At 54.8% G+C, this 20,644-nt stretch overlaps 1 long non-coding RNA gene across 2 annotated transcripts; it reads left to right on the plus strand.

Moving 5' to 3' along the window:
- The first annotated feature begins 5,844 nt into the window (after positions 1-5,844).
- LOC113939884 lies at positions 5,845-15,677 on the plus strand. 2 transcript variants are annotated; one of them, XR_003525356.2, is made up of 3 exons: positions 5,845-5,923; positions 11,048-11,272; positions 14,965-15,677. It is a non-coding gene; the product is annotated as an uncharacterized LOC113939884 (long non-coding RNA). The 2 variants fall into 2 exon arrangements; XR_003525357.2 differs by having other exon boundaries at positions 5,849-5,923; positions 11,166-11,272.
- The last annotated feature ends 4,967 nt before the right edge of the window (positions 15,678-20,644 follow it).

Raw genomic sequence — 20,644 nt, forward strand, 5'->3', positions numbered from 1 at the left:
GCTTTCAGACATTTATGCTTTAGGCTTATCACTGGGTCTGCTTCACAGCCACACACATGAGATCTAGGTCCCTGAGGGGAACAAGCTTCAACCAGAAATCCAGAAAACCAACTCTTTGGCTTTGAATTTCATGGACCAGTTAAGTGTCCTCCCCACAACCTGAAGACTGATTGAAACTTATTGACTTTTAATTTTGCCAAAAAAATTAAAAAACAAAGCAAGCAATGGCAAGCACTACCATTATCATCATTTAAGAGAAGTGAACAAAATGAGGGAAGAAGCCATCTCAGAATAAAGGGTGTTGCCCACCGGGGCTGCCACCAGTCCTCACTGGCAGGGACGTGTGGCTCTGCCCCGTGTCCCTGGCCAGCAGTGGACAGTGGCCAGGCCCAAGTGTGGGTGCTTGTCTGTGGCATGTTCAGGCAGGAGGCCTGGAAGTTCCTTGCAGATCCTTTGGCCTCAAAGGGAGGGAAGGCCTGAGGGAAGGACGCTCAGCAAATGCTCTGTGTCCTTCAGGGAGCTGCCTGCGATGACAGGGTTGCTGGGTCTTTCCTGGGCAAGACCCTGTCACTCCTCTCGTTGCTCGCTCAGGGGCCTGCTCCTGAAAGCTGTTCCATGGTGGGTCGTGGCCTGCCCACTTTCCTCTGGGGTGGGTGGGGGCCGGGCCTCTGTCATGGTGGAAAAGCCCATGATCCTTCTGGGGGCAGTCACTCTGGCCTCCAGCCTTCTCTCAGTGAGACTGTCCCTTGCAGCTGTCTGGGGCAGGGGTCTCTGCTACATCCACCCCAGCTGCCCTGAAATGGCGAGGTCTGGGGGTGACCCTCCTAAGGGTTGTCCTACACCTGCCCACCGAGGCCCTGGACACCTTTCAGGGTTCCAGAACAACTGTATGAAGCGTTTGTTCATTTGACCCATATTTGTTAGGTCTTACTGTTACTGCTGAGACACTCTTAATAGAACCAGCTGGCCATGTGCTGGCCGAACACGTGTTTCTGGGAAGTGGACACCCCTAGTGATGAGCTTCAGTGTCACCGTTGACTAACCCCCAGCTGTGGTATTACTCATCTCGTAAGACTGACACCATCAGCTGAGACTTTCTCCAATTTCCCAACAACCTTGCAGGACGTGTCTTGGGCCACTTTAGGGAAGAGGTGCCACGGTGCAAAGGAGCAGATCCCAGACCTGAGGGGGAGTCGAGGGAGGGTCCCTTCACCTCCGAAGCCTCAGAGTTGCATTAGAATTTACCAACAGTTGTGAGAGTTTTCCAAGGACCCTATGCTGTGGTTTTCTGGATCCCAGCATCCAGCAAGGAGAGGACCCATGAAGAGTGCATGCTGGTGCCTGTGTGTTGGGCCTGTTGCTGTCCACTCTGCTCAGCTGCTCTTGTTCAGCTTCCTGACCCACTCCCCAGATGCTGGGTTCTTGGACCTGGGTCATTGGAAAGGAACGTGGGCAATGGCACAGGGTGCCTGGAGGTTCAGGTCACTGCCAGCCCCCTGAGGCCCCCCAGCAAGTGGAGGCCAGGTGTCTCTCCTGTGGAGTTCCATTTTCTCCCCTTTCCACCCTGTTCCCTTTGGGAGGAAATCACTATACACAGCCCACTGCTAAGGGTGCATGTTTCTTGGGGCACTGGCTGGCTCAGTCCGTGGAATATGTGGCTCTTGTTCTCAGGGTCGTGAATCGAGCCCCACATTGAGCGTAGAGATTGTTTAAATAAAAAGAACTTAAAAATAAAAAGGATGCATGTTTCTTTTTAGGTTAATATTGTTTCCTGGGCATCTGTTTGTGTTGGAGCAAAAAGAGCTTAAGATTCTTTTTTGCACCAGGGTGGTGATTGTTCCTGGCATAAGGAATTTGACCAGTTTCCCCCTGGATATGCATTTGGGATATAAATAGAATTGAACATGCATACATTTGTGAACATTAGTTTTTACACTGGTTGACAAGTTGTTAGAAGTGGAATTGCTGGGTCAGAGTTCATGCCACTTTCTGTGGCCATCAGCTGAGAGTGCGGGTGCCCTGGCCCTGCCCAGCAGAGCATTGCCCAACTCTTGGCTTTTGCTAATCAGATATAGGAAAAATAACGGTTTCTTGGTGTAGGTTTGGTGCTCATCTCTCTCTCTCTCTCTCTCTTTTAAAGATTTTTTTTTTTTATTGATTTGACAGAGAGAGACACAGCGAGAGAGGGAACACAAGCAGGGGGAGAGGGAAAGGGAGAAGCAGGCTTCCCGCTGAGCAGGAAGCCCGATGCGGGGCTCAATCCCAGGACCCCAGGACCATGACCTGAGCCGAAGGCAGATGCCCAACAACCGAGCCACCCAGGCACCCCCATCTCTCTTTTTCTGAATGAGTTTAAGCATTTCCTATGGTCAAGGGCACATGCATTTCTTCTTTGGTGGCTTGTTTGTTCACTGGTGGACCAGAGCTCATGTGTAAGGACCAGCCCTTCAGCTGTGGGGTGAGTAGTCTTTTCACTCTGTGTGCTAGTTGTTTGGCCATGAGTTTTTAAGGGGAAACTTTAGTCTTTTCTTTTATGGTCTCTGGATTTTGTGGCTGTAAAAGGCTTTCCTGCATTTTCTTCCAGGGCTATTAGGGTCTTGCCCCTTACTATTTACATTTCCAACCCTTTTAGGATCATGCTAGTGTCTGGTGAGGTATGTGCCTAATCTACGGTGGTCGCCTGGTCTTTTGAATGCTGTCTATTTATAGTGTGGTTTTTCACCATGCTCTGGGTGGCACCTTTCCCGTGCCCCAGTATCCTGTGTGTGTAGGCGTGTTCTGGACTGGGATCTGTCCCATGCATCTGGCAAGGCATGCGCTGAGATGTGGGCCCCTTGTGCCTGTCACATCCCCACTCTGCAGATTGGTGCTTCGAGGTCTGGAGAGCTGGTATCTCCCCAAGATCTGTTGCCAGGTGGTTCTGCCCACTATTGCCACCTCTGGGACCACCTGTCAGTGTCCCCTCTTCCTCCCTGGGGTGAGCTGAGCAGGAATGTCTAGAGGACGAGCTGTCCAAGACTTATCTATGTGCTCGAACCTCGAGAGCTACCACGTTATCTGGGGCTCACAGGGGCACCATGTGGCACCACTGGCCAAGATACTCATTTTGGCGAGGAACAAGTTTTTAGTTAGAGTTTTGCTAGGTCGGTCTTTGACCTGAGATGAAGTTCCTGGTCCTTCCCCACTCGTCCCCAGTGCCAAATGCTTGGCAGAAATGGGGTGCTCCTTGCCTCTTCCCTGTCTGGGAATGTCCTGCTGTTGCTTACCTGGGAGCACATATCACCTGCTCAGGTGTCACTCTACCTGAGACCTTCCTGACCCTTCTGGGCAGCCCACTCTGCCTTCTCAAGCGTCTGTCATGAACTGCAGTGAGCATTTTGTGCCCTTATCTGCCCAAGTGAGCTCTGAGCACCCGGAGGCAGAGCTGGTCCTTCTTCTCAGGGTCCTCCAGGCTCCGCAAGTGAGTTGAGGGGCATCGTGGATTTTAGAAACGTTCATGAATCACTAATACTCATTCAAGACGAGCTGCGTGCACACACAGTTTTGTTTAATTCCTAGATCAGGTGGCTTGTGGCATCATGTTTTGTCAGTACCTGCTTTTGCTTCTCTGAGTCTGCCTTGCATGTAGCTATGTCCCAGAGGTGTGCACGTGACAGCCCTGCCGTCTCCTGGCACTGGGGAGTGTCCGTGTGGCCCTCCTAGTCCTCACCCCGTTCCCCCCACGCCCTCTATGGCCCACACCCTGCTCACCAGGGCCCATGCTGGGCAAAATGTGGAGCAGGCGAGGCTGGTCATTCTCTCCAAAGTCCCTCTTCTTCTGGTGCCTCTCAGGGTCTCTCTCCTTCCCTTTCCCCAGCTCATGGTCAACAAACCCCTTGGATGTGTTAGTGGCTCGTCACTTTTCCTGCTTGGGGTGTTTGTCTTCTGCTAGGGGACTCTAGAGAGTGAACAAGTGCTCCCACCCTGCCCGGTTTCCCCAGCCGGCTTCTGACATTGGTTAGATGAGCAGGTATGTGGGCCTCCAGCAGCTGTGGGGGGCATGCAGTTCTCCGCACCCCCACCTTCTACCTGAACGGGCACAGGTCCAGGCCCATGTCCCCTGTTGGACTCACATGTGCCACGGGGGCCAAAAGCACCATCTCTTCACAGTGCAACCCAGGCAAACCATCCACCCTGGTGTCTGAAGTTTGCCTGTGGTCTTCAGTCAAGGCTGTGGGATGCCCACTGAGGGGGCTGGGGGTCTGGATCATGTGGGGTCGGTGAGAGCAAGCCTATGTCAGTGGAGGCTCTCCTCATCGAGCTGGTCCTGTAAGCCTTCACGGGAAACTCTGCCGTGCACGGGTCACTAGGGTAACGCAGAGACTGAAGCCTGCAGGCCACAGAGCCCTGGATGGAGACTCATTCAAGCACGTGCGGCGTGGAGAGGATCTCTCCAGAAACATACGACTCAATAGAAGTTACTTCCTGAAAACACAAGTTTAATAAACACAGACTCCTGTCTACCCTACAAGTGCTGTGATTTCTGTGAGAACAGTGATGCCGGCATGTGGTAACTTCGCTGTGTCAGCCCGTGTAAAACACGAAGCTACAGTGACTCAGGTTGGAGGGACGGTTACAGCGCTTCATTTAATCAAACAGCTGATCTTGTCTCAGTTTTATGTTATCAGGGAGTTAGAACTCAGTCATACTCAAAATACCACGTGCATGGCAACGAGTGATAACAATAAGGAAAACACCAAGCTTAAGATCTGGAAGTTTCCACCTGTGGTGGTGGGGTTTTGGCCAGATGACCGAGTGGGGATTTGCCTGGGCAGGGGGAGGGTCTGCCCAGGGCAGGAAGGCCCACCCCGCCCATCCCTCACTCATGCTTCCCTTCTGTTACTTGTGTGGTTGAAGAGCCAAGGACTTACAGGGGGAATTGGAGGGTAGTCGTAGTCACCCCGAGCAAGGGTGCACTTTTCCTGGTGACTGATGTTCTGTTGGATGACTTACCCCCTAAGAATGTCGAGGCAGAGCCCAACAAACACAAGAGATTAGTCTGGGATGCTGAAGGGCCCTAATGCCTCACAGACGCTATTCTGGAATCACTCTCTCCTCCCTCCTCGGATGTGACTGGAGAACTTAACTCCCCTCTACCTGGACCTCACTGCTCCTCCTGAGGGTCCCAAGGAACTGGGCTGCCTGTGGTGGTCTTGTGCACTCAGTCAACAAACACTATTACCCAAAGCCTGGGTTCAAAATACGCTCCCACCCCTACCCCACTCAGGCCCCAGGAAGTTGTGCGGTAGAGGGGAGGGTCCCAGGCAGGGGTGGGGCCCGGGGCTAGAGGGGAGGGTCCCAGGCAGGGGTGGGGCCCGGGGCTAGAGGGGAGGGTCCCAGGCAGGGGTGGGGCCCGGGGCTAGCGGGGAGGGTCCCAGGCAGGGGTGGGGCCCGGGGCTAGAGGGGAGGGTCCCAGGCAGGGGTGGGGCCCGGGGCTAGAGGGGAGGGTCCCAGGCAGGGGTGGGGCCCGGGGCTAGAGGGGAGGGTCCCAGGCAGGGGTGGGGCCCGGGGCTAGAGGGGAGGGTCCCAGGCAGGGGTGGGGCCCGGGGCTAGAGGGGAGGGTCCCAGGCAGGGGTGGGGCCCGGGGCTAGAGGGGAGGGTCCCAGGCAGGGGTGGGGCCCGGGGCTAGAGGGGAGGGTCCCAGGCAGGGGTGGGGCCCGGGGCTAGAGGGGAGGGTCCCAGGCAGGGGTGGGGCCCGGGGCTAGAGGGGAGGGTCCCAGGCAGGGGTGGGGCCCGGGGCTAGAGGGGAGGGTCCCAGGCAGGGGTGGGGCTCTGGGAGAGATGGGTGATCTGGGCAGTGTTGGGCTTGGGACCAGCCGGCTAGACGAGGAAGTGAGCCTGGAGCAGTGGTGGTCAGGGGCTCTTCCGGAGGCTGGAGGAGAAGGTATGAACAGGGGAGGGGGCTGGCTACGCACAGGTTCCGGCTCGCGTGCCAGCTGCTGTCCGAGCACAGCCAGGGCGTCATGCCCCTGCAGGCCTGCTGGCTCCTCGGGTGGGCGTCCCAGACTCAGAGACTGCAGACTGGTCTTGTGTCCATCCCTCAACCCCAACCAGATCCCTGGTTTCCACACCACCTACTCAATGTCTCATAGAGTGGGTTTTTTTTTAAAGATTTTATTTATTTGATAGAGATAGTGAGAGAGGGAACACAAGCAGGGGGAGTGGGAGAGGGAGAAGCAGGCTTCCCGCGGAGCAGGGAGCCCGACGCGGGGCTCGATCCCAGGACCCCGAGATCATGACCTGAGCCGAAGGCAGACGCCCAACGACTGAGCCACCCAGGCGCCCCTCATATAGTGTTTTCTATTAACTTCGTAAATTAATTATAATAAACTATGAAAAAGTAAAAGCTGTAGTCTGCAGGCTGAAGCCTCTTGACCACCGGGTTTGGCGCTGTTGCTGTGCACGGATTACGTCACGGCCCCAGACAAAGCCTCACAGACAAGAATCAGGCTCACCTGACATCTAGAGCAGGACTGAGACAGGGAGAGGCAGGAGCAGAGCTCCTAGGCACCCTGACTTTGGAGAGCCGCTTTGGGAGTATCTGGGGCTCTTACCTGCTGTTACATTCCATCCAGAGTCTCGCTCAGAGCCCCGCAAAGCTGAAGTAATGCTCCCAGAGGGGCTACTGATCCCAGCCGTCCAGGTCCTGTCCTCCTGGAGCGCCCCATTGCAGCCCAGGGGCGCCTTCTGGGTGGGCCCAGGTGGGTCAGCCGCGCGTGGGGGCCAGTCTGGTTCCTTTACCTTCCCTGGGTCCCACCTGCTCGGGGCTCCAGGACCCCAGCAGAGCAGGTAGTGCCTCATTCCCCTCTCAGCTTATGTGGCTGCTCTCCTCCCAGGGGGACAAGGCCGAGCTTCCCCTGTGTCCCTCACACAAGGACAGATGTGGCCTGTTGGCTGTCCAGCCACCCTCAACAGGGTGCCGGCTCAGTCCTTCCTCCCTGGGAGGGTGCCTTTCGCACCGAGACGCTGTGGCCCCACCCCGGGGGCTTGCACAGGAAGTCAGGCCTCCACTCTGACATGGGCCCCTGCACAGAGCGCTGCCCAAAAGTGCAGGCGTGAGCGGTCAGACACACCGGAACACCCTCCCTGAAGGACAGCGATGGAGGCCTCCTCAGCAGACCTCTACCCTAAGTGCTCATCTCCCCTGGAGCCATTACCCTTGTCCTAGAATCCACTCTAATCCCTTTCTTCTCTGTCATCAAACCCAGCTCTGTGATTCGGGGCAGTTTCTCCAGTAAAGGTGCAGGTGGCTCCACCCCAGATGGGCTGATACAGGCTCTGAAGCCCCAACTCCACGCCCCTCCACCTAGGGAGGGTTTCCTTGAGAGGGGCAGGTGGGGACAGCTGCAGCCAGGAGGTGACACAAGATGGTCACCGTGGTCTCTGCCCATGGCCTGGGCAATGACGTTCTGGGCAGCGTTGGGACCTGCAGCCTTGACAAGCTGCCCCACGTGCACTCAGCTTTCACGATCAGCCCTCAGGCTTGGCATTGCTCCCTTCCGGTGTCAGGCTTTTCTATGAAGAATAGGTAAGTATGCTAAAAAAAAAAAAAAAAAAAAAAAAAGTGGAAGCAGTCTGGGGGCGCCTGGGTGGCTCAGTTGGTTAGGCATCTGACTCTTGATCTCAGCTCAGGTCTCTGTCTCAGGGTGGGGAGTTCAAGCCCCGAGCTGGGCTCTCTCTCTGCCTCTGGGCTGAGGCAGACACCAGTCTTGCCTGCCCTGGGGCTGGAGCTGCTGACCCTCTGTCCGGGGCAGAGAAGCAAGTCACGGCAGTGTCGTTGACCCTCAGACAACCAAGGCTGTGAAGCAGAGGTGGTCCATGTCATCCAAGCTACACTCATAAGGAGAGGAGAAACACAATGAGAAAAATGATGAATAGGCAATTTTTCTGGAACTTGAAAGTTGTTGGCTTAAGACACAAATTTCACATTTGTAAGAGCCAAGCTGTTGTGTTTTCCTGAGACCAAAAAGGCACACACGTGGTCGGTCGTCTGAGGCATCAGGGACACCCTGCAGTTTACTGATTCTGTGAGAAGCCTTGTTTACATTCTGACCCCTGGCCTCCAACATTCCTTAACTGGTTGGAAACTTGGGAGCAGAGCCCCACATGAAGTTCAAACATCCCCCCCCGCCTTGCACTCTCCATGAGGCCACCATCCTCCTCTGACTGGGGGCTTCGTGCAGGAGGGTGGACAGACCAAAGGGGGTGGACAGCCATCAGCTGACCTTAGAGATGGGGGCGTCCTGCCCTCCCGTGCACAGCTGGGAACCTGGGTCCTGGAGGGTGGAGGGGAGGTGTCTGCGGGGCTGACCTGCAAGGCTGACAGGCCTGGGACACCCAGACGGTCAGCACGGTCTCCCTGGACTCACGGGCGAGGAGCAGGTTGCGGGAGGCTTGGGGCCTGATGCGGTCTGCTGGTCCCATGTTCCTGGTCCCTCTGGGCACGGGACTGGGGACACTCTCTGTCCTGGTTCTGGATGTCTCCCCATTGCCCACTCTGGGTTAAGGGACCTCAGGAGGAGTGGCTCAGGAGGCTCTGCCAGGAAAGCCCCTGAGAGGGTGTTTGGCTATTCAGCAAGGTCAGGAAACTTCCAGCTGAGAAAGGGAAAGGGGGAAGCAGTCAGATGGGAAAGGAGAGAGAGAGAGCAGCCAGCAGATGAGGATCGGGGCGCTGCAAATACGGGAGGGGACTGTGGATGCTGTCCGGAGGGTGAGCCGGCGAGGGTTAGGGAGGAGGTGGGCCAGGCTCCCCAGGCCTTTACACATGGCAGAACGGATGAAGCCCGGGTACTGGGTTTTCCTTATACTCAGGCGAGTCTGACCTAATTTGTGTGCGTGAATTTTTATTGGGTGGTGAGGCTCCAAGCAGGTCCCTGGAGAGGGTACACAGTGGGGAAGGGCAGGCAGGTGGGACACCAGGTTCTAGAAGGAGCTCCCTGATGTATCAGGATGCACTTTGGGGCATGGAAATCAGAGCAAGACCAGCAGGGTTGACCTTGAAGTCAGTGTGACTTGGGGCCCAGATGGGGATGGTCAGAGCAATTGGCTTTGGCTCAGGAAATAGGCACATATTTTGGGGGCTGTGACTGGGGAGGGTGCCCTTGCGCCCAGCAGGGGGATCAGGTGAGGGTGAGGGAGGTACCCATGGACTGGCAATACGGGCGGAAGCCGATGGCCACATGAGGAGACACCAGCGTCTGGAAGAGGAAAGATCCAGCTGGATAGCTGTGTGCTGAGGGGCAGGGACCAGGAGGCTAGTGCACAGGTGTTTTCAGGGGGCCGGTCCAGAGCAAGGGACTGCTAGGGGCTGCCCCCCGGGGACCCCCGACACCCAAAGGCCACAGGACGTGGGAAAGCAGGCTTGGTCTCAGGGTGGGACCGAGGCCCAGTTGGGACTGTGCCCCACAGAGGAGGCCTGGCCGCTCTGAGTTAAACTGAGGTCCTTGTGGGGAGAAGGAGGCAGATGCCCCAGATTCAGGTGCTGGCTGAGTTAATCCTGTGGATTTTCTGCACTCTGTCCTCATGCCCCTGATGCCTTCATGTGGAAGGTACTATCAAAAAGGCTTTTCTCCGTTGGACCTAAAATTAGAGATCTTTTAAAATGTTAAAGACGAATCCTTATGTTTACAAGACACATTTTGCCTACTACCCCACTGGCTCCTTTTCTAGCCGCAGCATGCTCATTGTCACTGTCACGTTCCCCAAAGTGTTGCCACCAAAGGCTAATTGGAAACTCAGATGTTCAGCCCCACCCCCACTTTCTCTGTTCCCTCTTTTCTCACCACTTCTTGTTAACTTTGGGTTTACTTCTTCCTCTTAGCCCTTCTCATGCCCTTGATTCTGGCTGTGCCTGCTTTAATTATTAAATACCTCATTTCACAAGTATTCATGAGAGCAGCTGGCCCTGTTGTCAGGCTACATCAGCAACCTGCACTCCTGTCCTCAGTCTTGGGGGCTGGAGGGTGTGGGGGCCCCATACCTGCCTGCGGCCCTGCCCTGGGTGACCCGTGGGCATGGAGGGGACACGCTGCCCTGCTGCTTCTCCCTTACTTCCCATCCTCCACACCACACCCCGTGACTCTCCTGCTTGTCCTGCTTTCTTCCCTGGACGTTGACCTGGATGGCTTTGTGGCTGTGGGGCCACTGTCCACCGAGGCCTGGGTCAAGGAGAGGCCCACGAGAGGCAAGGCTGGATGCAGCCCAGTGCCTGTCGGGTCCCTGCCTATGTGTGTCCATGGTCCTCCAGTGGGGAGTGGGGGCCGTCAGTGGGCCTGGCAGGACCCGATCCTCACCCTGTCTCTGTCAACTCCCCCATACCCCCTCTACGGGCTCCCTACTCCTGTACCTGCAGCAAGTCAGCCATGGGCCTCACCCTTTACTGGCTTGTATCCACTCTGCCCCCCAAAGGGTCCGGAGGAGTCTCTACCCTAGGGCAGGAGTGGGATCCCCTGTGCCCCTATGTCGCTGGGAGTCCCAGGACTTAGGATGTGTGAAGGGGCCTTCCAGGGCCTTTGGGACCCAGTCCAAAGGCTCGTCCTCAGAGAATCACCAACTAGGGTCCCTGGAGTTTGTCCTCTCCCCAGGAGCAACAGGAGCCACGGGGTCCAGGTGGTAGCCTCTGCACTGGGCAGGGGGTGGGCAGGTTTTTTAACACCCTCCCCTCATTTGCAAAGAGGAGTCTTGGCTCCTCTCCACCCTTGACCTGTCCCCAAGGCTCCGCCCCTGCTGCTTAAGGAAAATGTCTTTCTTGCCCCAAAACTCCCAGAGCCCCCCATGTTGCAAGCATTTGGTACCCAGATCTGCCCTCGTGTTAGAGGCCCCCTCAGACACCTGGTGACAGTGGGGTCCCAGCCTCCACTCCCCTCAGATCCTTGGCTTTTGGGGGAATTTATTCTCCATTCTTTTCAGTGTCTCTATTATGTAGCAAGTACTGAGAATAGATATATACGACATCATCCTCATCTTTAAGGAAAAGCAAAACCGAACATAAAATACCTTAAATCTACAGAGATTGGAGATCTGAATCCTATTTTTCAACGCATTTTTCTTTGATCAGAAGAATGGAATTTTTTATTTCTTAAAAAGTTGTCATATATGCAAGACAGTGCATTCCCCCACCCATGTAGAGTTTGAAGAAGACTGGAACCCCCCTGTGCTCCCACTGGCACCGCGGGGGCGGTGTGAATGGACACTGCGCTCCACGCACTCCCGGCCATTCCTGTCTGTGGGTCTGGTGAGTATAACATGGTCTCTCGCTGTGGTTTTATTTTTAGTTTCCCTGGTTATTAATGAAAGTGCCGTCTTCCTGCACACTTCCTGGCCACACCAGCCCCCTTCGGCCTGCTCCAGCCTCTAGCCTCCTTGAGCGGGTGTCCCGTGGTCCCTGAGCCAGTTCCTGGTGGTTTCTCTGTGGGGACCCTGCCTCGTCTGTGTGGGTTGCAGGTATTTTTCTCAGAGTTCGGGACCTGCCTTTTGTCTTTGATGAAGTTCTTAATTGGATTTCAGTGAGATTCGCCTGCCTTTTTCCCTTTATGATTTCCCCTTTCATGCCCTAACCAATCCTTCCAGGGCTGAAATGTGTAAAGATATTCAAAGTCTTGCTTTTCACATACAAGTGCTTATCCGTCTGGAAGCAATCTTCTTTGTGTTTGGTTTAAGATAGGGATCCAATTTCACTTTTTTAATGTGCATAACCAGCTCCCTGGCACCGTTCACTGATGTGCACTTTAGCTCTGTCATGTGCCAGGTTTCCATCTGCTCTCGGGGCTGCTTCTGGGTTCTCTGTTCTGCCCTGTTGGCCAGTGCCACACCATCCTGATCTCTATAGCTTGATTATAGGTCTGATACCCTGTAGGGCAAGCTTCCCTACCTTGTGGTTCACTCGCTCAATAATATTTATCCAGCATCTACTACATGTCAGGAAGTTTCTAGGTGCTGGAAAGATGTCCTTGAAAAACATCTACCTTCTTTAAGCCTACATTCATCGAATGGGTTGTGATCTGTGGGGAGGGGTGGGCTATAAGCTTAGTGATAGGTTCCGGGGAAGAAAGAACCAGGAGCTTTGAGAGTGATGGCGGTGGGGGCTGCGGCTGAATGGGATAGAGCCCTCAGAGGGGCCGTCTCGGCACACAGCAGTCCCGCTGACTCCCACAGAGATGTGTGCCTCTCAGTCACCCTCTCCTTCTCCCTGTGCTGCAGAGGCCGGAGGGTGGTCCTGACAGTGCTACCACCTCCTTCAAGCCTCCCATTCTGGCCCCAATGACCCCTCCTGAGTGCTAACACTTAGTAAGCACCACTGTGTGCTGGGGCTGGTTCTAGCCACTCTCTTTTCTCAGGGCTCACTGTGCACTTACCCTGGTGTCTCCAAACTCACCGCTTTCCATGACTCTGGCCTCTGTCAGAGGGGGCTGCCCAGATCCACTCTCTTTGGGGGTGGACTGCAGCTGCCACGCTCCCTTGGGCTCAGCGGCAGCCCTTGAGCCTGGGAACTGCTGTGCAAGGGGGGTGTCTGGTGTCCTGCGCCTGAGGGAGAGAATCGGGCCCAACCTCAGCCTGCTGCCTCCGCCAACTCAACACTAGATCCAGGGGCAGCTCTCCCTTGTCTTCCTTTTCCCTGTTCACATCTGACTCCTCATCGGTTTATTAAACACATGGATTCTCCAATCCGCAGTTCTCTGGGCAGTGAGGGCCAGACCCTGCCAGCTGCTTGCCGTCCAGCAGCCACCTCCACATGGCTGTTATGTCCTAAGATTGGGAATCAGGGGTCTTGGTACCCAAAGGCTGGGCCTTCAGCTCAGTCAGTGCCCTTCTCAGCATTCACATCATCATATTGACAACGGATCTGCAGCAGTCTCCTTGTTCACTTTGTGCACAAGGTTGCTATTGCAGGAAGAATGTTCTCAGGGGGTGGCCCCTGGGAAACAGAGCCAAGTGCTGTTTCCTCAGCACGAAGCCAGGGTGGCCGGTCCGTGGTGCCTGGGATGAAGGGAGCCCAGGCCTAGCAGGCGACCGGCTTCGCCCGGCCTTGGTGACACAGCCCAGAGATGGTTTCCCTTCCTGGGAACGAAGTTGCTTTCCTCTTGAGCACAATCTTTTCCCAATAGATAAATGGGCCAAGGTCATAAACAGGTAGTTCAGAGCTGTGAAAATCCCAAAGGCTAATAAGTATATGGGAAAAAATGGTCTCACCAGTAATCAAAGAAACGCAAAGCAAAACAAATAGGCCTTTACATCTTTAAAAAAATTTTTTTTATTTATTTGACACACACAGAGAGGGAACACAAGCAGGGGGAGCAGCAGAGGGAGAGGGAAAGCAGACCCCCGCTGAGCAGGGAGCCCGATGCGGGGCTCGATCCCAGGACCCTGGGATCATGACCTGAGCCGAAGGCCGACGCTTCACTGACAGAACCCCCCCAGGAGCCCCAAGGTCTTTACATCTTATACTCTGTGCTGGAGGATGTGGTCAGTCTGGTCCCATGCCATTTTCAGGGAAGAAGTCTGCCAGTGTCCTTGAGAAAGTGCACACCTTCAGACCCGTTCATTCTACTCTCGATGAGCCATCGAGAAGAAAACAGAAGTGGACAAAACTTATGCACCAACGTGTTCTCACAGCCTCGTTTATAAGCAGAAAGACACGAGTCAGTTCCTAGTGCCTCTGGCCACAACAAGGGAGCAGACATTGTATCTGTGTTTGTTATCCTTGAGCCCAGAATTGAGCATGGTGCCTGGCGCTTAGTTGGCACTCAGTAACTGTCGAGAGAATGAATGATGGAATATTATGAGGCACATAACAATCAGGTGGGATGAGGTCCGAAGATTAGGAAGGTGGCTGTGACAATATTCAGGGAAAAGCATGATGGGAAAATCCTGTCAGTGTTCTGGAGGGCATTGCCAAGGACAGGAGGGAAGCCTCTGTATGTTGATGGGGTGGCGGCCAGAGTGCATACATTCGTCAAAATTCACAGAACTGCACTTAAGATCTGCTCATTGTATTGTATGTTAATTATGCCTTACCAAAGTCAATTCAAAATATGTAATGTAAAATTCCACATGGACCTTTCCCCCCACATTACAACATATAGGAAAAAGGCAAAGGAAATATGCTTAAATACCCTAAGGGTCCTTTCGGGATGGTGGGGTCTGGGGAAGTGGACATTTTCTTCTTCATACTTCAGTTTTCTGCATTGTTCTGGGTTGAATAGTGCATCTCCTCCCAGACGTGTCCGTGTTTCAACACCTAGGCCTGTGATTGTGACCTTATTTGGAAAAGAATTTTTGCAGGTGCAAATAAGATCTTAAGATGAGAACATCTTGGGGCAGCCGGGTGGGCCCGGAGTCCAGGGACACGTGTCCTCACAAGGACAGAGGAGGAGAAACACAGAAGGAAGCCGTGTTACGATGAAGACAGCGATGGGGTGATAAGGCCCAGGGACGTCTGGAGCCCCCAGTAACTGGAAGAACCAAAGAAAAATCCTTCCTTAGAGCATCTGGAGGGAGTGGGGTCCTGCCAACACCTTTATCTTTTATGTCAGGCTTCTGGTCTCCAAAACTGGGAGAGGATGAATTTCAGTTGTTTTAAGCTTCTCCAGTTTATGGTAACTTGTTAGAGTAGCCCTAGGAAATGAATACAGGCATGTCAAACCTCTATGCCCAGAAAAGACAAGTTTACCTAAAATAGTAAAAGGTAGAAAGCTCTACAGAGGATAAGTCACACCACGTTCCAGGGGTCAGAGGACCTGGGGCCACAGCTGGCTCAGTGGGTGGGCACCCCCCCCCGCCTTCTGGGCTCCTGCCCTGTGCACCCTCCTCGGGTCCCCCCCCCCCCCCCCCCGTCTCCCAGTCTCCCTTCTCTTAACAGATTATTAGCTTTAATGTAAAGTTGTCCTTAATGAATCAAGTTTTGTGTTCCTCGATCTTGGTTTACAGCTGCTCTGACCTCTCCTTCCCTTGTCTGCACTCCACCCTTGGCCACATCTTTGCTCCCGGCCCCACCTCTTTGGCCTGGACTGCCGCCCCGGCCCAACTGCCTCCTCCAGCGCAGGGGCCACCCCTCCACTAAAGACTGACTGGCTTCGGGGACCATTTTCTTCCTGCAACTGCTCTTCCCGAGGATCTCTGACTGCTCCTGTCTGTGGGATGAAAGCCCAGCTCCACATCCTGGTGATTACTGATTCCAACACACGTTCCCAAGCTCCCTGAGTCCTCACTTACTTCTCACCTACGCAAACCATCCAAATTCGTCCCCTCCCCATTCCCTGAATGTCCCCACCCCTCACTCCCCACCTAAAAGCCTCACTCCCTTGTTTCTCAAGCTGAAGGCTGCCTGCTCTGACCCTGACCAGCATACTGGCTTCTGGGTCTGCTCCCGTTTGGCCTCCAGGCCAGAGCCAGAGCATGGAGCCCGTGTGCAGACCCCTCCTGCGACCCTCTGGGCGCCCCTCAAATGTTCCCCTCAGCTGCCCCAGGCCTCTAATGTCCTGGGAAGTGCCCTGCACCTCCTGCAGCCTAGTTGGGGCTGGCAGACCAGGGTTCAGGTCTTTCCTCGTGGTGCCCACCTCAGCACACTTCAGCTCTTACCACCGAGGGAGTTACTGTTTTGTTTCTCACGTGCTAAGTATTTAATGTTTGTTGAATAAATGTTTGCTCTTTGGTACTAAGTGGAACAACACCAGTTTCTTTGTAAATGCTGGGGAGGCGGTGAGGGAGGAGATGTCAGGAGAGTTGGAAGGGCTGGACCGCAGGGGGAGGGAGGGATGGCCCACAGGCCATTTGCCTGTTAGCCCCGTGGTCACCTCCTGGCCTTCCTGATAGGGCCTCACTCTCCACGGGGCCTGCCCAGGACCCACTTGGGTGAGATGGTGTCTCTGCCTCAGTTCCTCTGGCCATAAGACTCAAGGTGGGTGGACGTGCTGGAGAGTAGGAGCGCAGGGAGCCGGCGACGCCTGTGGATCAGGCCAAGGACAGCTGACTTGGCTGGGCAGGTGGTTCTCTGAGTCAGAAGCTGAGTTCTGCCGGGTTTCTTTGTCTGCTGGGGATGCGGTTCAAGGCAGACACAGGGCCTCCAAGAAGATATGCTGGCCCATTGTCATCTTGTGGCCCTTGAGGTTATGCCAAGGGGGGAGGGTTTTTTTTTTTTTTTTTAAAGGGTGGAGGTTTTTTTATATAAGTACCTCTTTGTATTAATTTACAGCCTAGGGCACACCATGAGCTCTCAAATAATACACCTATGACAGATGGACTGGGGTGGGCAGTGGGCCAGGCTGAGGCTGAGGTGGGCATGCATGCCCCAAACCAAACCAGTGCCTTCCTGGTGGGATGGGCCCGCTGTGCTCCAGGCCTGCAGTGAGGAAGGCTGGGACAGCAGGGTCTGCCCATCCCCCCCCCCCCCCCCCCCCCCCCCGCCTCAACCTCATTCACCCCATGGGCACCGGCTTTATCCAGACGTTGCAGGCATGCCTTAGCTGGAGGCTCCGGAAGTTCCTGCAGAAGAAATGAAGAAGGAAGAATTCAGTGAATCCTCAGGCAGGAGAGACCAAACTCTCAAAGTTGAAGCCCCCAGATGGTAGAAGGTGTTGAGGCCCTCCCTGCTGGGTGCTGGGCCGGGCTGCAGGGGGCTGGGGGGCATCTACCATCACACGGGTCTCCCTCTGCCAGACTGTGTCCAGCTGAGGCTGAGGTGGACAGACTCAGGGAGCCCTGTCGGTGGAACCACGCTAGTTCCTGGGCTGGTGCGGCCGGGGGGGCAGGTAGGAACGGCAATGAGGAGGCAGAAAGGATCCTGAATTTGTCCTCTGTGAGTCAGGAGTCCTGTTCACCTGAACTGAAGAAACGGTTTTAGAACAATGGGTCGGGACCCCGATGGGGGAGCAGCTCTGTCTGGGTGTCCCGTTCTCTCTCTATCTCGTCTCACGCGGGTGTGCACTCATGCCGTGTGGTTGTCCTTGGGTCTCACCAGGGTTTAGAGGAAGGCGGAGTGTGCAAAGCAGGACCCTGTCTCAGGTTTTGCCTGGTTGGCATGGGCTCAGGCCTTCTGGTGCTGGCCCCTCAGCCCCACATTCAGGTACCTGACAACATTTCGCTCCTCAGCTCCCTCCTGGAGCATCACTGGCCTTTGCTCTCGTGTGGTGTTTGCCCTCTCTACACGCCTGTGAATACCAGCAGCCTCCGTGTCCTTGCACCAAACCTAGAGAAGGACCTAACCCTTTTATACAAGAGGGTCAGGAGGGGCGACCACCCACCACCCTGCCTACCGGGGAAGGTAAAGGTGCACACAGTGCCCAGGCTCGTCTCCCGCTGTCCAGGAGGTGAGGGAGGGAGGGCGGGTAGTCAGGCTGGCTGAGCAGGTTATGTAACAGCACACACGTGGGTTTACTTTGGCTGCTTAAAACTCTAAACACTGTGCAAATGGCCCCCCTCCTCTGGCCGTTGGAAACCCTCCCTGTTGGCTCCACAGATGTGCTCATGGAGACGGTGCTGAAAGACACAGCTGTGGCTGGATGCCTCTGCGGCTGCGCCACGTGGGCTGTGTCATCTGGGCGAGGGTCCCTGGGGAGTCTTGGCAGCTTTGGGCCACAGAGATGCCTCGGAGTGAAGGCTGGGGGACAGGGGTGCATGGGGCTCTGTCAGCTCTGCCTGTCTTCCCTGCCTAGTGGGACCACAGCTGACTCCTGCCTCTCTCCTGCCTGGTGGAGTTGTCTCTATTGACTGTCACTATTTTCTGCATGGAGCACTGGGCTTCCTCCCGTCCACTGTACCACTCTGTCTCTGCCCGTGGGTCCCCCTCGCCATGGCATGGTATCAGCCAAATGAAGCCCATAGAAGGGCTGGTGCTTGATAACACACTGGTGCCCGCTACGTCCAGATACCTGAATTTCATAGGAAATATTAGTGACATAACTCAGGCAAAGGAATGAATCTCTAATGGTGAAACACCAGCTGGTGAGAGGGGACGTTTCTGAATGGAGACCCTTTTATCGAAGATATCAAATCTCACGTAGGGCCAGTGCTGGGGTCCATATCCAGGGAGAATATATTTACACAGCAGCCAAGGTCTGGTCTTTCCAGGTAGGTGGCTCATTAGTAAAGCCTCCATTGGCTAGACAGTGATGTGAAGGCTTAGGACACTCCAGCCAAGTGGTCTCTATCTTCCGTGTTTAGGAGAGATTGCACCACCTGTAATCATGTCCAAGGAGGACTCTGCTTATGGCTTCTGGTGCAGCCTGCACCCCGCTGTCAAGACTGGAAAATATCCTGGGTGGGGAGGCTGATTTAGCAACCAGTGTCTATGACAAGAGGCCACCCAATACCGCTGTCCACGTTCACAGGAAAACATGGGCAGATCTGAGTGGACATGGAGGGTCCCGTCCAGCTTCGCCTGGGCCAGCAGTTGGAAGTTCCCTGCTGCTTCTCACTACTGAAGCAATAACTCTATGAGTTCAGGTGTGTGGCAAAGTCACAGGTCTTGATATCAGCCATCAGCATGGGGCCTCCAGGAACTCCCAGAGGCATTGCCTTCCCAACCTCTGTGGCCCCCCCGCCCTTTCAGGCTATCTAGCCCGTCCCTCCGTGGACTCACGTTTGAGAACAAATGCCTGTGTGGTGTGGTATGGGACAACCCAGACCTCCAGGACACACATGGGGGCACTTTGTGGTAGAATAAGGGACTGTTTCCTTTGGGGCTCCGACTCTGAGTCCCCAGTGCTGAGATGTCTGTAGAGGGCAGGGGCTACATTGGTCATTGTGTTCCAGGCGTCAGGGGCACAGATGACGGAACTGTCACTGTCACTGGTCACTGAGTGGTGGGGGGGAGGTGGGGGAGCAGGGCCCCGGAGGCAAATGTAGTAGGAGCCTGCAGAAAGCCTGCATGTGAGCACAGAATCCCGGGTGTGGAGGGAACTCTGCTCCTACAATAGACACAGAGGGTCTGGGGGGCATTGCTTTGCAGGACTGGGTGCAAGAGTGACCTGGCAGGCACTGCACCTGGATTATTTTCCACTTGACCACTTTTCAAATATATATATATATATATATATATATATATAAATTTATTTATAATAGCAATTTGCCGAATTCCAAATGCAGTACATAGCATGTAAACTCTGAGTGAAATAAAGATGTACTTTGTTCAAGAGGAAGTGCTCCGTGGAGAAGGTGGGCTGAGAAGGACATAATTGAGCCCCCTAGTTGGGATCTGGCCTCCTGGCTGCCAGGACACCGGCACTGATGGGGCCCTAGAGGCCAAGACTGTGCTGGCCCTAGACCCTCCCCTGGAGAAGACCTCACAGCCACCCTTAGGCAGTTCATCTCCTAGAGGAGGGACCGTTTACACACTCCCAACCCATCCCCATGCTCAGAGCTCTGGCCCCACCCCCACCTCCCCTTTGGGCCCTTGGGTTTTGGCTGTGATGTCACCCTGTTGCTGGAGTCCCTGGTGGGAAGGGGATGGGGTGGGGGCTCTGGTTTGCCCAGAATTCTTTGTGTCTGCCCAGGCATGGTGCCTGACCACCGGAGCATGCAGCTGCTCAGTGTGTGTTTGGGGAATTGGCAGATGATGTCTGGAAACAAGGCAAGTTCACTTTACATGTGACCACAAAGAAGTACAGGGAAGGTTTATCAGAACCCTTTGTGGAGGCGGCAGCTTTCCTATGGGGCCCAACTGGGGCCCTTGTCCCAGGTCGCCCACCACCCGTTTGGGTGAGCTCCATGGGTTCTGGACATCCAGGTCCCATGACCTTCAAACTTCGGACCTTCATCACGTCAGCTCCATGAGCTTTTATGGAAGCTGGCTGGATGTCTCTTGGCCACTAAGAACTTCCTGTTGCTGAGGGATTGGACAGACTGGCAAGGACACCTGAAGGCATCTCTGGGGACGAAACCCACTTCGTGCTCTTCAGCTGGCTGACTTAAGTATAAGTGATTCGGAAACATGCAGGTTTCATCTCTTGGAAGCATGTGGATTGACATGGGGGATGGAGGAGGTGAGGAGGGTTTTGGCTAAAGAGATTTGGATCTGGGGCACCTGGGTGGCTCAATCAGTGAAGCGTCTGCCTTTGGCTCAGGTCATGATCCCAGGGTCCTGGAATGGAGACTGCCCCTCCCCACCCCTCAACCCCTGCTCACTCTCTCTCTGTCTCTCAAATAAATAAATAAAATCTTAAAAAAAAAAAAAGAAATTTGGCTTTGGCCCAAGTCAAAAATGTGAGCAATAAATTGGGATAAGTTTTCCTAGCTGTGCAGGTCTGTGCCTGGCTAATAGAGCAGGACTACCCAGGAAAAAGAAGGGGGTGAAGGGGGGAGCCCTTCTGCAGCAAATAACAGGGTGGATTTACAAAATGATGAGCCAGCATTGTCTCTTTCAGCCCCAAACAGCTCTGTAAGCTCAGCTTCAGAAACTGTTTCTGAAAGGCAGGGACCTGTCCAAAGTCCCCAGGAGCCTGGAGTGAAGCGGGGGAACTGGGTCCAGGTCCACTGTCCATACCCCCCTTCAGCCTTCCTCTCTGGACTCTGGGTGTAGGAGCTGCAGGATAATGTCTGGGTCCTTGGCAGGTGCTCAGATGTGCGTCCAGTAGTTGAGTGGCCTGCTCAGGTCTGCAAGCCCTGAGAAAGC

This window comes from Zalophus californianus, chromosome 16 (assembly GCF_009762305.2).
Source record: "Zalophus californianus isolate mZalCal1 chromosome 16, mZalCal1.pri.v2, whole genome shotgun sequence".
In the NCBI taxonomy this organism is placed as follows: Eukaryota; Metazoa; Chordata; class Mammalia; order Carnivora; family Otariidae; genus Zalophus; species Zalophus californianus.